Here is a 19,539-nt window from a genome sequence, read left to right as displayed (position 1 = left end):
ATTTGTTGAAGGACAAACATGCACAGGATTCTCTTGGCAATTCAGTAACAAAAGTTGTTTTTTTATAGTGTATTATAAGATATTATGTAAATGACTTAAACTATATGATTACTAAAATGAAGATTAAAAAATGCATTTATTTCTCATTAAAAAGTTCTACCTCTATACCAATTAATTTATGAATTATCTGGCTCTATGTTTTGAATTCTCTTAAAAATCCTGAACTGAAACTGTCATACATGTAAGAGTAGTAACCTTTTCTCCCTGGGGTTCGCACGCAATTATTGACTGTTTCTACGGCTGCAGAACACTGCACTAATTTGTTATTGTAACTTCCGGACAACAATGACATCTGTGTGGAACACTGATACAATGTAGCCAATAAAAGTCAATACCCATACGCCTCTCTGACATTTGATCAACACTGAGCGGCACACACGCACATTCTGTCTGCTCTCCATGGAAGAAACAAGGTGGGTTAATTATGATCTGTCATATTGTGTATCTTGATTGGTTTTGTAATTTTGTCACCAAATTGGTTAAATACATTTCAAAGATAGCATAGATAGATTAAACAGAGTCATCAAGTGTTGACTGAGAGACTAAAAATTCTGCTCACAGTTGAACAGCACAGATAAACCACGGGACCTTAAGGCAGTGAACTAAAAGCACTAATTAATAAAACAAAGAAAGCTCTTTAGTCCACTTACTAGTATTAAAGGACTAACATCAAGGACGATGCTCCGATGTTGTATCTCCCTAGATCATGAAAACTGTTGAAAATTACTGTAGCAGTCTAGGTAGCACATGTATATATTCAGAAGCCCCTTGAGGAAGGCTTAGCACCATCAATTCAAATTATTAATGTAAGTCTAGTAATAAATGCAAGAACTCAAGTCAAATATAAATGGATGTTATTAAACTAATATATACACAGTGATATAGGAACCAAATGTGTTATGTCTTCGTGATAAGGTAACATTTACATGTAGGTATAATGTAGGTCTTCCAAAGAATTAGGAACACCTTAAAATGGTGAGATGAAACAAAGTTGTTTAGGCTGTGCATTTTTTATCCAAGAAAACTTTTGAACCAGCCATTTTTCAAATAATAAGGACTACTGTGTTTTTATTCAACTTCAAAGATTTTTTCATTAACAGATATGATTTAATACTATTTCATTAACACTTTAAGTTTTTTTTTTTTTTTTTTTGATGCATTCAATATACATAAATTTTGTACATGTTGAAAAGAGTATAACAAACCATAATTATAAGATAAACTTCTAAGGAATAATATTCATTTATAATGTGATATTATACTACGCCCAAAATGCAGCAGGGGGGGGGGTAAGTTAGACAAACTGCCCTTTTAGTTGAAAAAACAAACTAATCTGGATCAAAATCTGATCTAGGTTGTGTCATTTTTCAAGTTGGGCTTAAAGTGGTAAAATATCACCTTCAAAAATAAATAAATAAATAAATAAAATACAATACAATTAGAAAAATAGTCCCCTTATCTGAAACGGCTGCCTACAGGTATGCAATACCATATGTTTATGCAGCATAAGCCAGTAAATGTCTAATGGATGTAGGGTAAATTAAACTACATGCAGTAAAAATTTATCCGGGTGAGTTCAAGTGAATAGCAGTACCACATAAAATATTTACATATTTATATATTATTTGTATAATTATAAAACCTGCATATATATATATATATATATATATATATATATATATATATATATATATATATATATATATATATATATATATATATATATTTATTTAAAAGTGGCAGATAAATGGCATAGTGACATCTGATCAAGATTTTAATTATTCAATTAGCATGACATTATTCAGAATCAGAATTCTAATTTTAAAAACTTCACTGCTTAAATTTGCCTTGCTTTACACCATACATCCTTACACAAATCATTAGATACAGATTTAATGGAAGCTGAATGAAGGGGGTGGGGTGGGGATAAGCAGGAAGGGGGGGACATATTTCCAAAGGGGTACCCTGCCCTCCTAACCCCCTTCTGTACCCACACAATAGGTCTTATGAAGTTGCCCATGATAATGCACCATTAAAAGTTCCAATAAAAATTCATTAATTTTTTTGAATTCATTGATGAGTTATTTGAATAGACAAAAGAATCACCTTAGCTGACTTGCCTGAGGTGCAAACTTCTTAGAGTATATCTGATATGATTTATTTGAGTTGGTAATATCTGGGAACAGAAGGTTCATTCACAGTTCATGGATATCAACATAAAACGATTGTCCAGTAAATCTTGCTGGCCACCACTACAATAAAGTTTGCTAGCTGCCACTTCCAAAAACTGTGACTTGCTTTCAATGTATCCTGTCTTTAAATGTTTTGCTCTGTCTATTTCATTCAATAGAAATGTCATAATTAATAGACATGATTCTGAGTTGTAAGAGATAAGTTTGAAGAAATGGCTTTGTGGTTTTTTATTCATGGGGATCTGGGAATTGTTTAAGGTTGAAAGAGTGAAAATAACTCAGCAAGAGTCCTTACAGATTTGGATTTATCAACATTATATATATATATATATATATATATATATATATATATATATATATATATATGATTATTATCTGCAGTGTAAGAATTAAGGTAGCAGGTTTGAATTTGTCCTCAGAAATGATACAAATACATATGGATGTATGCGGGGCATAGTGGTAAGTCTGGCTTTTGAACAGGATTTGAGAGAATGACAGTATCCAACATAATTACATTTTTTTCGTTCAGCCTCATTTTCTGTCTGTCTGATTGTTCCTTTGGGCAGCACTGTCCCATCCACTAAAACCTTTTTTTACATCAAGGCAAACAGTTATCTGTATCGCACCACCTTATGAAATTGACAGTTTTATAGCCTGGTAAACCCCTGTAGCGTTATTACAGTATGTAAATGTACTGTACTGACAAATCAAACTGGTGTAATACAGAAAAACTGCAGCAAGACATGAAAATTACAGTATGTATATGTACTGACAAGTCAAACTGGTGTAATACAGAAAAACTGCAGCAAGACATGAAAATTAAGGACCTGAGTAAGTCAAATACTTTTTACAACACCTTGAGGTACTATTTTCTCTCTCTCTTTTTTAGTTTACCTGCCTGTTTATCTCCCTCACCCCCACACACAAGCATTGATAAATACACATTTAATTCCACATGTGCATCCTTATCTATCGTGCTTTTGCTCTTGAAGTCTCTTGCAGATGTGGTAATACTTCAACATTCCACACGTAACATAAGAGCTAATATTCAAAATGGTTAAACTAGAGTATGTCCTTTTTTAATTCCTTTTTTTAACTTCAAAACCTGAAATTGAAGTTTGAATACATTCTTTGTATTGCACACTAAACCCTTTTATTTTGACAAAACAAAAGAAAAAACAAAAAACAATATCATTTACCTAGCTTAAAAGTACATTTAGCATTCACTACAATTGCAGCAAGTCTTCAGAGAACCTGAAATCTAGTACACACAAAAACTCCTCTCATTGAGGGGCAATATCCTCAGCAATTATGGAGATAAAAGTACCAGAGTTTCCACTGGTATATGGAAATTGGTTAGTCTTGTCATAAACAATACATAAGAAAACGTGTCAGTCTGTTCTCCCAGGTGGTTTCATCACTTTCTCTTGACCCAACCTTCATACTAGTATATATCTAGGCATGCGGAGGCAGAGCAGTCTTTAGGGTAAGAAGAATCCGTAACAGGTTATGCTTTTTCTTTAATTAAGGAAAATTCTGCTGGGTATCTAAACTGATGTTTGCGCATAGCTAGCAGTGAGAAGCAGCAGTGCCAGTTTCTTAGCAATGTGGTGCTCAGTAAGACGTGTTTCCAGCCAGGTTGGGCTGAACTATCTATGAACAACTCACCTCAGCCAGTAATTTGATTATGATAAGTCCACCAAAGACAGCAAATCTAATCTCTCTATTGTCCCACCCACTGCCAAGGACTTGTGCTATTCAACTGGGTTACTAAAATCAGCTGACCTGCGGAGATAGGTCATATTCAAATAGACCGACCTATCCTGAATAAAAGTACAACCTAAAGGCAAAGAGTACAACCTAAAGCGAAAGGTCTGTAAAATGATGGCACTGTGAATAAGGTGAAGATATTTTTTTCAAAATAGTCTGTAGTCCACCATGTACATAAAAAAACTGTTCATCTTACACAGAAGAAATATGCATCTGATAATTCAACATATCACAAAAAAGTAATGAAATGGTCAAAATTGTTTTCCTTTTATTCCCTCGTCTTATAAGTCACTGTTTTTAGTTCTTTAGGTAAGGCATGGAACAACATGATATCTCAGTAATTTTACCACTAGATGGCAATAGTGTACAGACCTTGCCACATCCCGTCAGAAAGAACATTTTAAACAAAAAGTTTGGAAATTTAGTAGGTTGAACAGTGTCCTGAGACAAGTAAGTAGGCACAGAACAAAAAAAATCGATTGTACTGCACAGATATTTCAAATATTCATTTTCAGCTACTGTGTTTAAGTATGAGCACTCATTAAATATAGACTATAAGCCAGAATGAGTGCCTTTATTATTTACATCAAAAGTCTGGAGCATTTCATGACTTATCAATCTAAAACATTCTGTGACATTAGAATTGTATCTGATCAAATCAGCAGGATAAAGCTAGTCATGTAGAGTGAAAAATAAGACCGATCAGTAAGAAAACAAGTAAATATCCCCTTGATTATTCACTTGATAAAAATAAGCAAATTAAATGAAAAAAATGTGCTCTTTAGGGCACATGGACATATACATATATACGTCAGATTAATTAACTTGCTGAAATAAGTTCATTTAACCTGAAGCAATATGCCATGAGGTCTTGAAATAAATGAGTTTTGCTATGGTTACAAACACGTGCCTGTAACCGAGTATGTACGCACGTGTTTGTATCTTTGCATGTCCTGCAGCTGATCTAACATACAGTAAAAAAGTAGATTCCTAACATTTCCTGCAGCTGATCTAACATACAGTACAAAAGTAGATTCCTAACATTTCCGTCAATTTAGTCAAATTACAAAATCAGAAACAGAACAACAGAAGTGAAGCAAAAAATCTTGTCTAATCCAAAGAGAAATCCCATCTATTGCATAACGTTTTCCAGATATCATTTTTGCCGTGGAATTTAGTCAAATTACAAAGAGGACTAAACGACAGAAGTGAAGTGAAATATCTCATCTGAGTTTAGGGCTAATCCTGTCTATTGCATGACAAGTTCCAGAGTTTATCTATCCAATGGCCTGAAGGTTCTTTAATGACCTAAGGGACCTGGGGCAGTGCAAGGACTTCCAGTTGAAATGATCGGGCAAAATTAACCAGGGAAGTTAGTTTGCCTGAGGAAATCATCAACTGAAATGAGGTTCTAGGTGAAATGAAGCAAAAGATAACCCCAAATTAAGAATTGGATAAGAGCTAGGGCCTGATGTTACAGTAGCAGCCTGGTGAATTGTAGCTTGTAATGAAGTGTAACTTGAAACAAAGAAGTGAAATGGATTTTTCTTTTCAATCAAATAAAAGCAAATTGTGTATCAATTTCAAATAAGCTCAAGTGAATTTGGTGTGAAAAAAGAAAAAAATAGCCAATAAATAGTTAAGTAAATAAATAATAAATAAGCAAACTAGCTTTCCAAATAAGAAAAGAGGTGGTAACTATCTGGAAAAATAAGACAAATGATGACTTAAAAAAAACATACACAACAGTAAACTAATTTAAACTGAACTTTAATGTACACTAAATGAACAAGGATGATGAACTTTAACGGGAAATGAGGCAGACAAGTCTGTAAATTACCACATCATTATCTGTCTCCTATTACAAATAACAGAAAGAAAACCTTTCCACAAATAGACAAAGAAAAAAAAAAGCACTGGAGAATACTGATATTCAGGTTCAATGCAAACAGGGTATTTTCCATAATGCTCTCTCTCTTAATTCAAGCAAAATGATTTGACTATACTTATTTTGTTCTGTTAATAACTCTTTAAAATACCATTAAAAAATTTGAAGATTTATTTTTCCATGTCAGACTTCATTTTTTTTTTCACCAAATATTACATCTTATAAAGCAATGATAATTTTGGAACAATAAAGTGAAGTCAGTGCAAGGTGTATTAAGCTATTATCATGATAGTCATCCTCTAGGTTGCCTTTTCTTAGAATTAGAAATAAGAGGGAAAGGAAGCCATAAACACGCTAATACCACATAATGATATGAAATTGTTGCAAAATAATATGGCTGTTCCTTAAAGGTATACACAAGCACCATAAAACCTTAAGTCTAGTATAATATGTAACACAGTAACCATGAAGCATACCGTAAAATATTGAAAATTAACTCTGTCTTGAAAATTTTGTTAGAAGACCATTCTCTGCCAATATAATTTTTTTCACTTTGAAAAATTTGTGAAACTTGAAAATGGGCACCTTAATAATTTTGAAAAGTTTGTCACATAGTATCGTCGTGTTGGATTCTTGCATTTTAAAATATTAATTAATTTTTAAGTGATGAAATTTTCAAGCTTTTACTGTATCATGCCTTCTACATAAAAACAAGTTCAATTATATTATTGGCCCTTTTCACATTGTTTGTTACACTAACCATAACATGTCATAATGCTATATGGTTTTTTGCTTCCTTTCACAAGTTTACTTCCAATTGTTTGGACCAATCAAAATCAATTTGGCTTACAGGATGTTTCAAGCATGTGGGCTCCTGATGTATTGAGCTGTTAATCTTTCAAAGATACAGACAAAATGTGAAGAGGGGTGGAGAATTCATGAAAAATATAGAAATACATATCCAAATCCTTGCAGAAATCTCTCTTTATATCTCTCTTCATTCACCTCAACAGGCACTTAAATCAAGGTATATGTTTTCTGACTACTGCTGGGCTCTGCTGAATAAGAAAGACCCTCACTTGAACGTTGATCTTAACTTAAAAACAAAAAATTAAGATAATATATAAATTGACCTGGGATAACATAAAAAAATCCACTTAAATGAAGGAACTGTCCATCAATTGATGGCAACATACCCTCCAACCACCCACTGCCTCCACACGTGAACTCCATCATATAAACTCCTCGACTTATGTTATCTTTTAATTTGTACACCAATAAACAAGATGTTCACCCGTAAACATGGGAATTAAACATCCTTTACTAATCTGACAAAGGTCAGGAGGGCCAAAATTATACATATGTGGGAGTGAGTGAGTGAACCAGAATAGCTTCAGGTTTACAACCTTTGTCATTTCTCCTCTAGGTGAGGAAAGGAAGGGATGATGTCTTAATTAATAAAATAGGCATTAAACATGGCACTCACAGCATGGAAGCAATGACAGACCTGGTGAGATCAGGCTGGAACTGCCACCTTTGTCATAGACATGGCAGGTGATAGGTGCCTAAGGGCAAGTTAGGTGTGATTGTAATCAAATCCAGTGCATCCTCAGCATGAAACCCTTCATGTCAAAGGGATTTCATCAGTTACAGATCATGATCTTTTCCTGGAATTTCAGATAATAATTATAGGACAGCTTAGTCAAGTAAAATATGTAATAATAGGAAGTGAGGAATATACTTAAGGATTTGACTAGATTTCAGCTTTGAAACTGATACTAATAAATGCTATATGTGTGTACCTACATGTGCATGTGCAAAAGTATTCTTAACAATTTATAGGAACAAACAACTTGGCCTAATAATCATTTAAGTTAATCAAATGACCCAAATTTTTAATGAAAAAGGAAGGAGATGAGAGAGAGAGACAGCATTCTTTTACTAAGTACATTATTTATATGTGAATGTTAAATGTACATTTAATTCTATTTATAGCTCACAATTAAAGTACAAAGGTGGAAAAGTAATCATATTACTGCTAACAATCATACTTTTAATATAAAACTAGAGCAGCCTTTCTTTGTAATAAAAGTTGAACAGCTCTGTATGAAAGCAGAGACTGTTAATAAGTCCATCTTATGCTACCATCATTCTGGCAGAGGCACATAACTGAGCCCACTTACCAGCTAGTGTATGTTACCAGAGTAGTTGGGTTACTCATAACCAATACATTTATGTAAAATGGAGCTAAAAAACAAAAAAAAAAAATTCATACAAAAGTTCATTTCTAAAACTGTTATGTGTACACAAATAAAACATTATGGATAAAATACATGTGCATAGAACTGGAACCGTCATCTGAACCATTTTGCAACAGGGATTCATACAGCTTAAATGGCAAATCACCCTTGCCAAGGATATGAACTCCAAATTCCCGATTCATTGCTTTCCCCTTTTTTTTCCAATCTAGAGAATCTCACTTCATACATGTACATTTATACAACCTCAATGGAACAAGAAAAATTGACCAATAAAGTAAAGCTAAATTAAAACAAACCATCTTCTCATTCATTTATTCATTACCCGATACTAACGTATTTCACAAGATCAAATGTGGAACAAGAAATGCAATTAAGTTGCAGGCTTACAAAAATGTCAGTTCTGCAATAGTTTGAAATGTCATGATTTCTCTTTTGTTCAGCTCACAAAATAGAGCCTTGGTGAAAACTGCTTATGTGAGATGAGCATCTTTATCAAATAAAATACTGCATGGACGTGAATCCAACATACATAAAAATTATGCCATCTAATTGGAATTAACTGATTAATAGATAACCACTTATTTAGAAAATTGAAGTATTTTTCGATCCAATTCTTATTTTTATGAAATCTCACAATGCCAATATAATAAAATGCAATGACATGGTGAAATAAATGTCCAATGCCAAAACTGTATGTGTCCTGCAATCAACACAGCCAAATAAGGGGCCATTAAGAATAGATGATTTAAGTACTAACTGATCCGCCAACTAAATATGGCCGACCCTACTTCAAAAGTGATGCCGTTAATTCCAAGATGGTCTCCCTGCCATCACACGTACTGTCACTGCAGGGGCCTAGCAATTAAACCTTGGAACCGAGATTTAATTAGTTTAATGGGGTGTGGTCGGCCATATTTAGTCAGCGGATCAGTTAGTACTTGATTCATCTATTCTGAATGGCCCCTAAGGGGGGGCAAGGAACTAGTGCAGATTCACAGCCTTGTAATTGGTTGATTCTAATGGGTATCATCCTAGTTACTTGATGGCAAGACCTAAATATGGCGGACCTACATGAAAAGAAGGCCGTGAAATCCTTAAATGGTCTCTCAATGACATTCATTCAAAGACTATTAAAGGATTACGCGGTTTTCTTTCATGTAGGTCTGCCATATTTAGGTCTCGGCCTTGCTACACCTCGGCTCTTCTCAATGTGAATGCTTTCTAAGTTGCATCAGTTTGGGCTTTCTGCGATGATCCCTTATCACTACTGTAGCTGTGCATCCTTTGTGTCTGCTGTTTACAGACAAACTGCACACAATGTAAAACTGATTTTGTTCTTTCTCCCAGAGCTCAAGTACTATACAAATACTGACTGATTCATGGCATCTCAGACATAATTTGGTTGACAAAGGCAAGGTAGAAAGGTGCTTTCATTTTATATTAAATTTCCAATAAGTCCAATCAAAAGGTCATTGATGGCATGGAGAACAGAGCCCTCATCTTGCTTAAATTGCCTATGTTCACTTAAGACATAATGATGACTATTAAATCTGGGTTCTCTCTCTGTCCTTCAATATCCTTTTCAGTATTAACAATGCAACAAGGCTGAGGTTAAATCAAAGAAACAAACTGAATCTAATGGTATTACGCATTAAATCTTGCAATCTGTTTCCCTAGGTTAAAGGTGATGTACTTTTTGTATTTAATTTAGAAAAACAAGGGAGGCAGGACATTTTTTTCTTTCTCATGCCATTCCTTTTACAATTACAATTTTGTATTACAACTGGTCTTTCAGTGTGGTGTGTTATAACTTAAAGACAAATATACTAAAGTTCAGATGCCAAAAGAACCTCAGATAAATGTTACAGATGTACTATTAGCAGCAAAAAAGTACATTTGAGAAAGTGACATGAATTGCCTTCTATGCATAAAAGTGATCATGTCAACTGATTAAGCTGCTATATATATTTAATGTGAAAAAAAAAGAAAACTCAAGATCACAAGACCAACTTCAGCTTTGCAATGCAAATGAGCTTTTTCATCAATGAGATGTCCTACACACAGAGTCATTAAAATATAGCAAGGGCAGCCAGCCAAGCTTGGAAAAAAAATCAAAGTCTAAATCCTTGTACAACCTCTGTGTATGGCCTTATCAGAATACAAAGCATGCTGCTTTCATTTTCATTTACCAATGATAAATGAGATGGAGCATGCTGCTTTCATTTTCACCTGCCGAGGACAAACACAACCTATTGGCTTACGGGTTCATGGCTATGGAACTGAATCAAAACATGTCAGTGTTGCCTGCTGTGATTCACATGTATGTATTGATACCTGAGGAGAACTTGGTCAGATGTAAAAAATTAAAAACACGAGTAACAAAACCAAGAACAAATTGGTTTTAATGGGAGATAGCTGTCAGCATAGATATCAGTGCATCTATATGAACTTAGAATACCTTGATGTCTGGTTTGATATCTAGCTGATTTCTGACTTGCTCCTGCCCCCAGGGATTTCAGAATTTAATTTCTGAACGAAAGAAAAAAAATAGTCTGGCTTGTCTGTTTTGATTGGCAATTGTGGTACATTTTGGAAATATTGCATACCTGAAATGCATTAAATTAGATGAATGAGTGAGAAAAACAGACATTTTTACCATTTCTCTAGCATATGCAATAGTTTAATCTTAACAATTTCAGTCTGCCTGGAAACAGTCTTAATTAAATGAAGTTGCACACTTGCAGGGTATAAGAGCCAACAGTATTTCTTAATTGAAAAATGATTTTTCAAAGAACTTACCAGAAGGGATAGCAATATTTCATATAAAAAAAGAAGTAGTGTCAGGCAAATACAGCCAGCTTATAACATAAGTTCTGGTACTTCCATACACAGATATCAATTATATGTAAAAGATTGCAGATGTTGAGAGCCAAAATACTCCATGAGATGATCACATTTTGGACACTTTTTAATTAAACCCAACGTCATTCTGAATGTCATACTCCGTGATTAATAACATTATAACAAAACGCATTTATATTTTTCTTTATCACTTAGTTTATCACATAGACAGCACTGATATTTTATGGACTTATCTGACTGAAATCATAAGTCATCTTCAGGGTATATCTGATCAGCTAAACGTATGTCTATGACATGTTAAAACAACATAATACAATGGATTCATTAGACCACGGTGGAAGTGAATAACAAAAGACTCAGACGTGGTGTAACTTGCATAACCGCACGTCTCGCATGAATGCGTTATAACCTGCTAATGGACCCGTGGTCTAAATAAGATAGATCACTCATCAGTGAGGGTTATGTGACATCCACTAGTGCTACGTACTCGTGAATGCCACATAACCTTCGCTGACTCGGGGTCTATCTATTACTTACCAGGCTAATGACAAATTGAAAAACACACTTTTCAAACAATTTCCTTAAACTTTTAATTGTCATCCCCATGTAATTTACCGTACCCTCATGTTGCCTCCATGTAAAAATGTGACCTCAAATTTCCATCTTTTTGTTTGCTTTTTTTCAACTCATTCTTCACACAGACTTTTACTGCACTGTTTAATAGGCAGTACCATGATTTAATTGTGTACACAATGACAGCATTAGGTTATAGCAAGCAATGGTTTTTCTCTTTTTTTTACAGCAGTTGTAATCATCATCATTATTCATCAAATGAATGATGTAATCCCACAGCGCAAAGCTAACCTCAGCTTTTCAATTTCCTTACATCATTCATTCTCAGATTCTGTCCCAGGAATACGATTCTCCAACACAAAGCCAATCATCAACTTTTCTATTTCCTTGCATTATTCATTTTCTATGGCTCTTTGACCAATTTGATTATTACAGTTTTTTTTTCTTTTGCTCTCATAATTTACAGACCAAATCATTTTAGGTCATTCTGAAATAATTTGGTTTCAGGACTATTGCCATTTTCAGTGGTTCCTTATTTCCAGTTCCCCGCTATAACTCACTTTATACAGGATGGTTACTGCCATTTCGCTGAGAAGTTTTCATAACTTGGTTAATTTCTAGTTTTTTTCTGAATATTTAGCCAATTGGACTTTTTGATGGTCTGCTGACATTTGAGAACCTTTTTGGGTCATTTTCAGATAATCAGGTCCCAGTAGGGCACTGCTGTTTCTAATGGCTTTCAAAAGTCAGTCAATAATTTTCTAACCATTTTCAGAAAGCAAATCTATTTGCTGAATTCTTTGTAATGATTCTGGTAGACTCTTTCAATATTTAGTCCATCTATGCTTTAGCATTGCCAAAGATTAGTACTTTTTTTCCTTTTTTTTTCATTGTTTCAATTGCCTGTACGCTTAAGGCTATATGGAAAAAGAAACCATCATGCTATACATATGTTCCTTTTATCAATTTTTAAAATTTTCTACTCATTCTTTCATATATTCATTTATTAATTTCAATATTCATTTTAACAAAATCCAGTAACTTTCAAATTCCTTTCTTTACCATACTAAAGCACCCCGTATATCATAACTTAGTGGCACAGCACTACTGCAGGTGCCCTCATTGGTACTGGTGATTGTAAGGATCAAAGAATATCTCACAACTCAGGGTGTACCATGGAAACCTGGAGCTGTTACTGGCTGCTTCTATCTAGACACTTATCCATACCATATAAAAAAACTATTGCCCAGTCTCAATGGCAAAAACCATCAATACATTAGATCACATATCAAAACAGCTTCTGTTCACAGTCTCACTACTGGCTTGTAATATTCACAGCTTCTTTCACACCAAGACTGGAAGTTTTTTTATCTGGCCCTCAGACAGCAATTGATCTTGACCTAACATTTTCAAAGAAACCTCTGTTGGAAAGTTTCTGGAGATAATTTGATCACCCCACTGGGACAGTCGAAGGTTTCAATCCCTGCGGTCTCACTGATTGTGGCATGTAAACATATAACCTTATGGGGTTCTCTACAATGATGTTTTTAGGAATTAATTCCAGATTATTTCAGACCACTCCCATCCACCAGAAAACTCGGGGTACCCTGGGCCATAATATAATATAATATAATATAATATAATATAATATAATATAATATAATATAATTATAATAATCAATGATTTTTGATAATTGGTTTGGTCCTGGATGTCAATATTTATAAATGTTACAAAATAAAACATTTATGATAATGTACATATTTATGATAATGTACATAATATCCTTGAAATAAGTATTTAAATAAGTGGTTAAGACCCAAAATACAGATAACCCCTGTACTGCCAATATTAGGGAACTCAACTCCAACTTCCCCCAAAAATAAGAAGAATATTTTTCTATAAAAATTGACAAAATCCATTATGAAATTCTAGGATTCATTGAACCACATACTATGTACATGTGTATCATTTCGTAAGGAACCTTTACACCTGCAATTCTCCTGAAGAGGAGTCATTTTTTGAGACATAATGAGACATAAAAAAAAACAACACTTTCCTTGGTCTCTCCGACCTTTATGAAAGTAATACAGCATGAGGTAAGTTCTTTACATCTAATAAAACATCAATTCACCTTTTTCCAAATTAATTCAGTGCCAATCCACGGTGAAGTATTATCAAGAAAAAAAAAAACACGGCATTACATATATGTTAAGTACTGCAACTTCAAACATTCATACTTATCAGCTTAGGTTGTTTGTTACCAATTTATGTGACATGAATGTGTGTAGTCTCACACAGGGTGAATCAATTAATTCTTAATAAAAGCTACAGCATCAGATTAAGTGGAGACCTTTTAAGCTGCATGTACACAATATGATTGCAAAATTATTTTGCTCAAATGCTGTGTTACATTAAATACCACAACTCAGACTTAAGTACTTATCAACTTCAATGGGGAATACCCGCTTTAAGGGTCTGCCGCTAGATGGCGTGGGGGTGAAAGCAGTCCTTCTAAAATCTCGCAGAATCTCGCTCACGGCTTTACACCAGAGTTTAACATGGAGCGTGTGCACGCGTCGCTGACAGTGAACCAACTCAAACGCAATTTACTTGAATGTGGTGCCATAACATCTGAATGAAAATGTGAATTGACTGGAAGGTATGTGTTTTCTTTTCATTTAGTGCTTGAAAAACACGAATGCTAACTATTTTCCTTGAAAAAATCAAAAATTAGTCGAGGTGTGTGTGTGAAATCTGACATGTTATGTACATGCACATGTAGACTACTGTAGGTACGAGTAGGCCTACGCTCATATTTTGTTTTAGTAGCACGAAAGATTTTTATACTTAGTAAATGTACTTATTTATTTTCTTTATAAGGTTACCCAAAGAAGGCCCATATATCGGGGGCAAAGCCTGAAACTGTCGATTTCAGGACCCCAGGACAGCCAACTTCAAGAGCAGGATAAAATGATTACTTCAGGAATCTTACCTATCACTTCACATCAGCGGCAAAGATTGATGTAGCCACCAGTAATGCCTACCCTAAAGCTGACTTACAGGCGGCTGTGATGGACAACAACTATTGCCAAGTGCCATGAAAAGAATAAAGCATGGATAGAGGGAATGATGTAAGTGGAAACAGAGGTCTACTATTAAGAATCGGGCCCAAATATGAGAAAGAATTATCAAACTAGGTGATAGGTGACATCATAGAATTATAATATTGTATCTAAACTAATCTAAATTGTATATATTTAATGCTGTAACCATCTACTATGCTTTAATGGGATATGAATATTTCAGGTTGAGGAACAAACAGCGAAGGACACTGAGTAAGCAAGTTATAACAAGGAAAGAGCGCAATCTGACACAAGGAGAGACAATGGCGGATCACTGCCTCAAGATTTGGAGAGATAATTGCAGCTACAGAGAAGAAGTATATAAACAAACTGTATGAATCATTGTTGTGTCCAAAACCATTGCAGACACATGACAGTTGGACCCGGACCTGATTTCCCCTTTTGGAATGTGTGAGATGGTTTTAGCTGCAATCACAATTTTGAAGTGCCATTTAAAAAAAATGTTTTAACTAAAATGAAATAATTTGGTGGTGCTATATATATATATATATATATATATATATATATATATATATATATTCTTTACAAAAAGTACTTATTTGTTTATGCTGTTTTTAATAATATTTAACTGTAATGAGAAAAAAACTATGATGCTATTTTGTAAAGTATTTTAGTGGGATGAAATAATTTGATAGTTGTATTTACAGCAAATAATTTGGTTTTTCTGCTTTTAAAAGAATTGTCAAAGTGCTGACATAATGTGGTGGTTCTATTGAAGTAAAATAATTCATAAGTACTTTTTTGTAAAAAGGAACAAAAAAACTGTCCATTTGTAAAATGTTTGCTTTCTTTAATTTTTATTTCTTAAACTGTTACAAAAAGTTTTCCATACCTACAGTAATCCATTGGCTGAGAAATTGCAGCTATATAATCAGGAAAGTTATAGCACAAATAAATTATCTAAGTATTACATGGTTTCATGGTTTTTACTATGGACTGAATAATTATTTTGTTTAAATAAAACATTTGGTTTTGCTGCTTTTTAATGAATTTTCAGAGCGATGAAATAATATGGTGTTTCTACTCAAGTAAAACAATTCAGAAGTGCTATTTTGTAAAAAAAGAATAAAAACTGTTCATTTATAAAATGTTTTCTTTCTTTAAATTTTATTTCTTAAACTGTTACAAAAAGATTTCCAAACATGCATTATTCCATTAGCTGAGAAATTGCATCTATACATGTACAAATAAATTATCTAACTATACCTAGTTTTATGATTCTTACGATGTACTGAATAATTTTTTAAAATTAAAATAATTATTTAATTAACATTACCGGTCATGCTCAATACATCAATAAAAAAGGATATTACTTAATAACACTAACTTATGCGGGTAGAAAACTACCGGCACTTATGTATATTTACTGACAACTCTTCTGAAATTACGGACATAAGAAGAAAACGCACTTTGATAAATCGTACTTCCTAGGGGCACTTTCTTGCTATGGAGCTCTCTTTCCAAAACTTTATAAGTTTTTCCTAGATCAATAAACCTTTCAACGTGTATTCTTTTTGAGGCAACTCGTCTATCTTTAGGGGCCTAATTACTGTGCCTGGGTCAAGTTGTAACTGTCCTTTTAACATGGAAGGTGTGTTGACATGGGCAACCCTTCACTTCAAACGAAGCCCTGAATCCTCAGGAAAATTATGCCCACCTTGCAGACTTTGACATTCAGGTACACAACAATACTGAGGCATGTTTATTAAGGCCAGTGCCACAGTCCAACGTATATGATATCCAACATGGCGACTGTGGACTGAATTCACACTAGCGACACCTGGCGCCAAGCGGGCTGGTATACCTCATTGCAGCATGATGTCTGGGTTGGATAAGTGGTACTTAAGGTTCTAAAAATATTGAGATACTTTCTGATACACATGTAGAACCTTTACTTTCTTCTCAACCAAACAAAGACTGCATTCCCACAGATTTTAGATCAATCTATCCCCATGGGGAGTCTCACTAGATTGCTGTCAGATAAGCTGTCTTAAATGTTTGTCCTGCCTACTAAAAGCTGTAAGGGGGTCATTAACTTTTGTGCGCGGTCTGCTGACTGCAATTTAGTGTGAACCCCCAGGGAGTTAGGTCGATCCAGATAGAGCGATCTAAATCTGTGGGAATCCAGTCAAAGTGACTATCATCAGATTATTAGGCTGCTTTAACATTAAGTGGTATACCTAAGCCATATAGTCTGTATCAGCTGATTTTGACAGGCCCTTACATCAAGTTACACAACAGGGTGTTTTATTTGAGTTCCCGTTAACAAGTTCTAGAATGGAATACAGCAACTAAATGAAAGGACACTTGCCTGCATGAAAAAACATGACCTGGTTTTCAGTTCAGACCCTCATGTGATACTAGTATAATGCACTGTTATATATATATATATATCACATGAAGGTATGCTTTGATGATGTAAATCTTTTTCAGTTCAAATAATAATAATAATAATAATAATAATGATTACCATTATTCATTCTGAAATTCTATTCAACTATATATATACTATATACTGAGTTTAAATTTAAAGCACGAGATGGGTTGGGACTAAAACCATGGGTATCACAAGCGCCTATGCTGGTGGTACAATAAATATACCACAGAAACTGTAAGCAAGAAGATTTAACAAAAGTGCTACTAGTGCCAAAACCATTTCATACTACATGACCAGAAGGGTCACCAGTGTCAAAAAATCAACTTGCCCAAAACAGTAAGAGTACAAATGCACACAACTTCACTGGCTGGGCTTCAATTCTAAGAGCGTTCGGCACAGAGCAAGTGATGTTTACTCATTCAGATCTGCAGGTGACAACATAATCCATCTCTACTTTTATAACGTAATACACCATTTCTTTCACCTACAGTCACGCACACTATATACAGCACTGTGACAGGTGCACTGGGTTGCATAATAAACTACCACTTAAGGGTATAAAAAGATAAAGTTGCATCACCTTTGTGTCATTACAAGTCTATAGCTATCCAGGTGAGAAGAGACAAAGAGATAAATGCTATTTTTCATGAGATATTGACAGAATGCTTTTTTTAAAAGTGTGGTTTCCTGCAATTGCAGCTATCGTGAAGTTATGCAGAAATGACTTATAGTACAAGCAGTGACATGTACAGAAATCATTACACATAGGTTGGTACTTTATTCAAACACAATTTAACACTTTAACATTAAATCAAATTATTTTTCTCCTCTTAATTTTCAATGTATTGTTTGTCATAGTATCAATACTATAAAATTTTTGATTTTGCTCACTTTAAGGTGGGAAAAATGTGCCTTAAAGGGTTGGAGAAATAAGTTATTAAAAATTTGGCTTACTACTAGACAATAATAGACCTGTTAATAAATAGGCCTGTAGCCAGTCTTTTCAAAGGAGTGGTGTGTGTGTGTGTGTGGGGGGGGGGGGGGGGGGGGGAGATTCTTTTTCTTCAAAAGTGGACCTTGGCCCTTTTTCCAGCAAAGAGTGTGGTACGTTGGAACCCCCTGATATACCCCTGGCTACAGGCTTATAAATACCTGAATTGAGGAAAATGCAATTTTCCATCTCAAAGTTTACACAATATTTTGGGCTAAGTTATTTTGTGTATCTATTTTGCTATGATTAGAAAGAAAAGTCAAATCCTCCCATCATTTGTAATTCTGAATCAAAGTTTTCCTCACTGAGTAATGGCCACCGAACCCATGGAAACAAATCTGATGCCAGGTTCTCCCCTCTTAGGAAAAGTGGAGGGTGATTCAGGATGATTTGTTATCCTCAAGGTCTGGAGGAAGTCCATATATCAAACACCTTTGGCTATACATCACTGAAGCAATCACAGTATTAGTGGATATACATCACACAAGGCATGCACTGAGATGTCTGATGAAAATAAAAAAGAAACATTATGAATGTAACGTACTAACGTAACCCTTGCCTGGTAAGAGAGCAAAGTGGGATTTGCTATTTAAAGTCTCCTGAGCAAATCAATCTTTTATTTCTTCTTTCTTGAAAAGCCACTGGTGGTTAGTCAGAGGATTTGGGTTGATTTGAAAGAAATATGATTTAATAATTCTATGAACTGCGTGTTAGTAGTGCAAGCACAGGATTCAATGGGTGGAAATAAATTAAGGTGCAATGCAGAGAGGAATTAAAGTGCAGTACACTGTAAGATATGGTACGGAGATTTCAGTGATTGTTCTAGCTTAATATTATATTTGAGAGAGGGAGAGAAAATCTCTTTCATTATTCATTATATTGTACTGCACCAAATGTACTCCGCTTTCTCAGATCAAGAAAAGAAGGCGAGGCATACCCCCCTCCCCCCATAAAAAAATTCTCCAGCCCAAACCCACCATTTCAAAATTCAATCCAAAAAAGGAACTTACATCCTGAAGGCCCTGACACTAAAATCCAGGTATTATTACTATAACTGTGCATGGTTTGTTGCTCTTATTCGATATATTTTTGGCAACTGACTGGGGCTGTCATCTGGGTCTTCTGGAAGACGGTCAGAAAATATCTGTGGATCCCCCCTGTCTGAGGTCATAAACTACAATTAACAACTTCACATTGAAACTCATGTGTGCAGATACGTGGAGACAAATAACAGCTTGTCAGCATGTGATATGGAAAGTAGATCAGCCTGAAGACCAAAGTGTAAGCTGGACTTCACAACTCCACTTGTGTTGTAGTAAACAACCCATTAAAGAAATCAATATCAGATACTTGATCTGTTTTTGTTCAATTAACACCATCAGGTTAAGTGTATATACATGTCTTGCGCTGAAAACAAATGC

At 34.5% G+C, this 19,539-nt stretch overlaps 2 protein-coding genes across 4 annotated transcripts in view; one reads left to right on the top strand and one right to left on the bottom strand.

Moving 5' to 3' along the window:
- The window catches only part of LOC106166816 (lysine-specific histone demethylase 2), a 117,127-nt gene that overhangs the window by 36,698 nt on the left and 60,890 nt on the right, over nt 1-19,539 (bottom strand). The window lies entirely within an intron of this gene.
- The window catches only part of LOC106166831 (adrenocorticotropic hormone receptor), a 68,089-nt gene that overhangs the window by 476 nt on the left and 48,074 nt on the right, over nt 1-19,539 (top strand). The window contains exon 1 of one of the 2 annotated variants that reach the window (XM_013545489.2): nt 408-473. The exons of the other annotated variant lie outside the window; for it this stretch is intronic. The gene's annotated coding sequence lies outside the window, so the exon portion shown is untranslated. Of the gene's footprint in view, nt 1-407; nt 474-19,539 lie in introns of those variants that run through there. 2 annotated transcript variants of the gene reach the window in all.

Source organism: Lingula anatina, chromosome 8, assembly GCF_051362555.1.
Source record: "Lingula anatina isolate TDL-2025a chromosome 8, LinAna3.0, whole genome shotgun sequence".
Lineage (NCBI taxonomy): Eukaryota > Metazoa > Brachiopoda > Lingulata > Lingulida > Lingulidae > Lingula > Lingula anatina.
The sequence above is the reverse complement of the archived record's forward strand: the minus strand, read 5'-3'. Positions and strand labels throughout refer to the sequence as shown.